Source organism: Hyperolius riggenbachi, chromosome 1 (assembly GCF_040937935.1).
Source record: "Hyperolius riggenbachi isolate aHypRig1 chromosome 1, aHypRig1.pri, whole genome shotgun sequence".
Taxonomy (NCBI): Eukaryota; Metazoa; Chordata; class Amphibia; order Anura; family Hyperoliidae; genus Hyperolius; species Hyperolius riggenbachi.
In genome coordinates this window covers 462,464,315-462,470,314 of record NC_090646.1, presented here as the reverse complement: position 1 = coordinate 462,470,314, position 6,000 = coordinate 462,464,315, and the positions used below count along the sequence as shown (strand labels likewise).

At 40.1% G+C, this 6,000-nt stretch overlaps 1 protein-coding gene across 4 annotated transcripts in view; it reads left to right on the top strand.

Moving 5' to 3' along the window:
- Positions 1 to 310: 310 nt before the first annotated feature.
- Positions 311 to 6,000, top strand: part of FAM222A (family with sequence similarity 222 member A) — a 115,071-nt gene continuing 109,381 nt past the window's right edge. For 2 of the 4 annotated variants that reach the window (XM_068271474.1, XM_068271475.1), the window contains exon 1: positions 311 to 1,414. The gene's annotated coding sequence lies outside the window, so the exon portion shown is untranslated. Of the gene's footprint in view, positions 1,415 to 3,992; positions 4,126 to 6,000 lie in introns of those variants that run through there. The other 2 variants (XM_068271477.1, XM_068271476.1) reach the window with 1 other exon arrangement.

The following is a 6,000-nucleotide window of genomic DNA, read 5'->3' as shown; positions in this document are numbered from 1 at the left end:
CAGCGTGTACGAGGCTTAATTTGTGCCATGGAGGAGTCTTTATTTGCTGAACCACGTTCCCAGCATCGAGAAACTGCAGTTGTTTCAAGTCCACTCAGGACATTTAAATTTTTCCGCGAAATAAACGCGTGGCTGCTCCTTCCTCCCAGGGGCTCCACTGGGACGCCGAGCGTGTCACCCTGGTAACCGCAGCCGCCCGCCTCCCATTGGCGACCTATCGTTCTGTGATTGGATTCTGCAGTGGGAGAGGCGTGGCGGGGGCGTGCAGACAGAAGCATCGTTCCCCTTGCCTGTCAGTTCCCGACGTGCAGAGCAGTGGAGAGGACTCTTGTGGCTGAGGCGCTGCACGGGCGCAGATTCACCCCAGTCATCCATCAATCTCTGCACGATCGGGGCATCCCTTTCCCCTGCTAGTCACCCCGTTGTGTCTGGGGAGGGAGCTGGGAAACCGGCATCAGCACAAAACCTCCGGCCAGCCTGAATGTGGCGAGGAATTAAGCTGCTTAGCAGACATCCGAGAGAACAGCAGAGCGGATGGAACACACAGCAGAGGATTAAGTGGATGTTGCAGGGTGCAGATCCCTCTCCTGCAGCACTGAAGCCCGCTCGCTGGGGGTCAGCGCACGTTTTGCACTTCTCTCTCCTTCAGTAATATTTATTATCCGCATCCAAAACCCCTCTGGATCTGTGCAAGGCTCCGGAATCTTGCTATCTTTGGAGATCTATTGCTGATCTATCTCGCTGTTTGCTCTTTCTGCTGTCCAATTGATTTGTGTGGAGTTTGGAAGAATGATAACAAAGACATTTTTCTTTCTTGCGTGTTAATATTTAAATTCATTTTTTTCTATTGTTTTTCTGATTTTCTGCTGTCATTGTGATATGAAAACGCTGCCCCGGAGGCTTGAAAATAAATTGAATTTTCTCTGCTAAGGGAAAAAAAATATAAAGATTAATAAGACACGGGGGCTTTCTTGCGATTTGTGATCTTGCAGAAACTGGAGTGGTCCTGTATTTTATAAAGATCATTTGTACTGCTAATTTAAGAGTTGTTCCAACCTGTTCGGAAAATAATTTTATTGAAGCTTTAGATCTTTTATATATATATTTTTTAATTTATGGTTTATTTTATGCTTGGATTATTGATACCAACTTTCAAGTCAATGCTAAAACAATGCAAGACACTTAATACCATTAATGGTTTTTGAAGGTAAAACAGAACCTAACCCCTTTTTATGTTGATTTACATCTTAAGGCTTTTTTGTTCTTTACTGTTGGCTTTTGCTGGAAGATTAAGGGATTTGAAGGAGTATTTTTGAAGACCTTATGGCTTGGATTGAGTTTTAGAGTACTGCAAAGACTTTATTTTCTGGATCAAAGGCACTGAAGCAGAGGGGGATAACCCTGAAGATTTATGGTAAATATTGGGAGGGCTGGGTTGTGTGCTCTGCCGAGTGCACAATATTCTAAAAGTATATTTTGAGGGCATGCTAAAGCAGATGGTGGATTTTACTCCCAGCTATCTCTTTTTTTTTTATGAATACTGGTGTAAACTAGTTGCTTTATCATCGTCACCCATCTGTGTATAATTAATGAAAATGTACATATATCTTTTTTTCCTCTACTTGCAAACTTTTCAAATGCAAATTGTACCGATTAAAGGTGTCTAATGGGGTGAAGATGACTAGGAAATCTTTTCATACATGAAACAATGTAATTCAGAGACTTAATGTGATCTATCACACTGAGCTTTTTTTTTTTTAAATCATAACTTACTAGCACTACAGTTGTCAGTTTTATCATTGAATACATATTGCTGTATGTCCTGACAGTTTGTATATATGGTTACTGTTACATGTTTGGTTTAAGGGGCTTTGTCAGTTATTATAATAACAATATATTTTTGTTTTTATAATGGTTACATTTAACCACATCAGGACTGGAAAAAGATTTTTTATTTTTTGTGTAAAACTGGTGCCAAGTAGCCCATCTCAGGTAAATGGGTTTCCAGTGAAGTAAACTGTTCTCTGATGCTAAGGTTCAGAGCTCCACATTTGCTCCAATATGCATGTATGAGCCCAGCTTATGCTTGCAATAGGCCACATTCTGTCTGCCAGGGGTAGTAGGTCATTAGGCCTTTGTCCCACAGGATTTATTGCAGAGTCTTGTCTGCAATCTGTACTAAAGTCTTATGCTCCATAGAGAAAATGTAAATATTAGCAGGAATATTTAGCAGTGGTTTTAGATCCCCATAGCCTTCCCTTTCCCCTAACTGCTAGGCTTTGGATGTCCAGACAATGTAATGTCACAATCCCATTCTGTGTGTACAGTGGAAGTTGAGTTATGTGAACTTTGTCATCACAAAGGGCTTATCCCTCTAAGTTCTCTACATAAATTCCAGCTGTGCTGAGGCGAGAATGGTCTGAACCTTGTCCCTGAAAGGCATACTGTGGACTGCTGTTCCTGATTCCTACTATAAATTGGGCAGCGCTTGAATCATATTTTTTAAAGTTTCTTTTTACAACTGGATAAGAAAGATTGAACTGTATAAAGTGACCTGCTTTGGTAAGGCGTATGCTAGTAAATAATATCTGATGGTTTTTGTGTGACTAGATTCAAGGGCATAATAGGAGGCATGTGAGAGCTGAAAATATGACCCCTATGCTGGGCTTATAGCATTACTGTATACAAACAAACCAGAGTTCATTTTGTGCTGTTGTTTCTTTAGCTGGTTTTGTATTTCAATGCCGATGACAATCAGTTGAGGTTCTCACATGTTAACTCTTTGCTTGTTAGCTGATGAGTTTTCATAGCCATTTACTGTAAACATACTGTTGGATTCATGTACTGTATTTGACTTTTTACACACTAATGTTCACATTTGACACTGTGTGTAACTGATAGGAGCTTCCATAAACGGTGACCTTTATAGTGCCCATTCAGCTTTATCTGCTGGATCAGGACAATCTGCCATTCTTGTACCAACAACTGCCAAGGTTGGTGTATTTGTATAAAACAGTTATAAATATGAGTCATTACTCAATGAGTGGAACCAATTTCTTCTGTCTTCTTATCCTAAATGAGTGATTGCACTGCCCATATGTTCAGTATACCTTATGTCTACATTATTCAGATCTTTTCATGAGTGATCAGATCGATATTCAGATCTGACATTGATCAGATATAGAAGAAAACTACTGTACTTGATTACGTGCAATTGTTTCAAATTCTGATCATATTTCTGATAATTTTTCTGATTGGGTATCGAAAGTACATACACACTGTATGATAGCTAGTATTTCGATTAGTATTTTGCAGCTTGTCCAATCTGCTTCTGGTCAAGAAACAGCTCGATTTTGAGCAGTTTTGGATCAGTCAATGGCCATCAGTAGCCTGTATCTACTGGTAATTTTTATTACAACTATTTATTTTTTTTTGCCTCATTCAATCGTTTTCTGCATCGGGAACTGGATCTGAGGTGAAAATTGCATGGTGTACCAGGCCGTAAGTGAAGTGTAGAGGCGGGTGGCTGAGTTAAATATTCAATTTAAATTTTCTCCTAAGACACAGCTGGCATTGATTATAATGCCCATGGGCACTCTTTTGGGTGAGAGCAGAGAACTACCCCCCCCCCCATCCCCATTGGTGAAAAAGAGAGAGGGGTGACACTCTCTGCAGAGCTCTCCAGTTTCCATTGCCCACTTTGCTGACATCAAAATATAATTCAAATCAGCTGTTTGTAGTTTAATGGAGCAAACACTGTGATGCCTGTATGGTCCTCTCCTAACTGGCTTATTTTGGAAATAAAGTAGTGATGGTTTAGTTTGGATTTCCTCGACCAATTGCTGTTGCTTTCCCAGAGACAAGCTGACCCCAGGCGCTGTTTTCACTCCCATGACTATAAACAGAGCTGAGCGTGCATGTTCATCACTTAGTCCCCAGCACTAGCTGGCTGCAGTTAGTGCCTGTCCATCTGGCTGCCTTCAGATGTGTGTATCCAGCTTTACTTGCTTTCAGGAGCTTATCAAGATTGACGATCATTAAGATTTAAGTTTTGTATTGTGGATCAAGTTGTTTTCTGCCACAGACCTGATGTGCTGTCTAACTGGAGGGCATTGATGGTGTTGGGTAAGCCACCTGCATCTTAAAAGGGTACATTGTGTAATATGCTGCACTTTGGCCTCATATTATTTTTATTATTATTATTATTCTTTAGCAGCATTTATATAGCACCGATATCTTCTGCAGCGATGTACAGAGTATATTGTCTGTTCACTAACTGTCCCTCGGTGGGGAGTTCAATCTAGTCCCTACCATAGTCATATGTCTATGTTGGTATCGTGTAGTATATGTATCAAAATCTACGGCCAATTTTAGGGTGAAGCCAATTAACATATCTGTATGTTTAGGGGATGTGGGAGGAATCTGGAATGCCCGGAGGAAACCCACACAGACACGGTGAGCACATACAAACTCTGTGCAGATAGTGCCCTGATTGGGATTCAAACCAGGGACCCAGCGCTGCAAGGGGAGAGTGCTAACCTCTATGCCACCGTGCTGAAATATACTTTATATCAAATCTGATTAAATTGTTAGCAATTTTAACTTTTTGTACGTATAGGAGGCTATTACTAGTAGCACTTGTGACTTGTATTTTTATAGCTACTGGCTCTTTAATTGTTCTGCTGGGGGTATCGCTCATTGTTCCAGAATGCATGAAATACATCTTTCCCTTCCCATTGCACTGATAGTGATCTAGACTTTTTAGTTTGCTTGGTTTCACGTACCAGTATTTTTGTGATGGATGCAACCCCTTATTGACATACTTTATGCACTGCTTCAGTTCTGCGGGACATGCATGTTCTTCACACTTATCTTTATAAACAGCATACAGGGCTGTGTACTTTAAATGTGACTTTGACCTTGCTTACAGAGGAATTTCAAGATAGTTGCTGTATATCAAAGTTAAAACGATCACACTGGGAGTCTTTATAAAGAATGCTGTTAGCACAAATGCTGCTTGTATATACGTCGCTCTATTAGCTCACTTTCATGTTTGATGGAAGTTTAATTGGGCTGTGGCTAGCTTGACTACCTCAGATATGGTTATTTTCTTTTGGCAGTGCCATCACACTGCATTTCTGAAGGGTGGATTAAAAATAAACGGGCTGGGGGCTCTTCACCTGCAAAATTAGCTTTAATTTGTGCATAAGCTTTAGAATTATAAAGGGCGTTCAGGCTGTACTTGTGCACCCCTGTTAACCAAGGTGGTCTGCTCTGAGACTGTCATTGGGGAGCTATATGGGCTTCAATTAGCTGAATATTTATTTAACTCTGACAGCTTATGTGAAACTCACATTTTGTTTTTGTCTTATTAATTCTGACATAAGGCTTTAGCAAAAAAAAAAAGTTAATAGTAGTACCAATGTTTGTTTACAGAAGAATGGTCAATTACTGCCAAAATGAATTGCAAGTGGCAATCATTAGCAAATCGGATGTTTTGAAAAGGCTCAAAAGTTGACCATGTAGTGATTTACTAAGCCTAAGGTGTCCACACACATAAAGATCGCTACCCAATGTGGCAAACAGAGCGATCCCCCCTCTGATCTGAATCTGATCAGAGAGTGATGAAATCTCCCTCCACATCCCATACACTGCATACATATTTTCAATAGATTTTACCATGAAATTTATGGAAAATCAATCCAAGGTGCAGTGCTGCGCCGATCGATACAATGCAACGCTATGGGCCATCGATCTACCATTGCTCTCATGTAGCATCCAATTAATTTGAAATTTTATGTAAGATTATAATTTTGTAAATTTATTTACTTATTTATATTTTTTTTTTTTTTGCCCACAAATGCTATTATTTGTGGCAGATTCGATTAGAGTGATTGTATCTGCTGGCCAAAGTCAATGTGTGAATGTATGGCCGGTATATGATTGAGGAGATGATTGATGACAAATATAAGTGATCCAGCAAAGTTAAGGTTCACACAC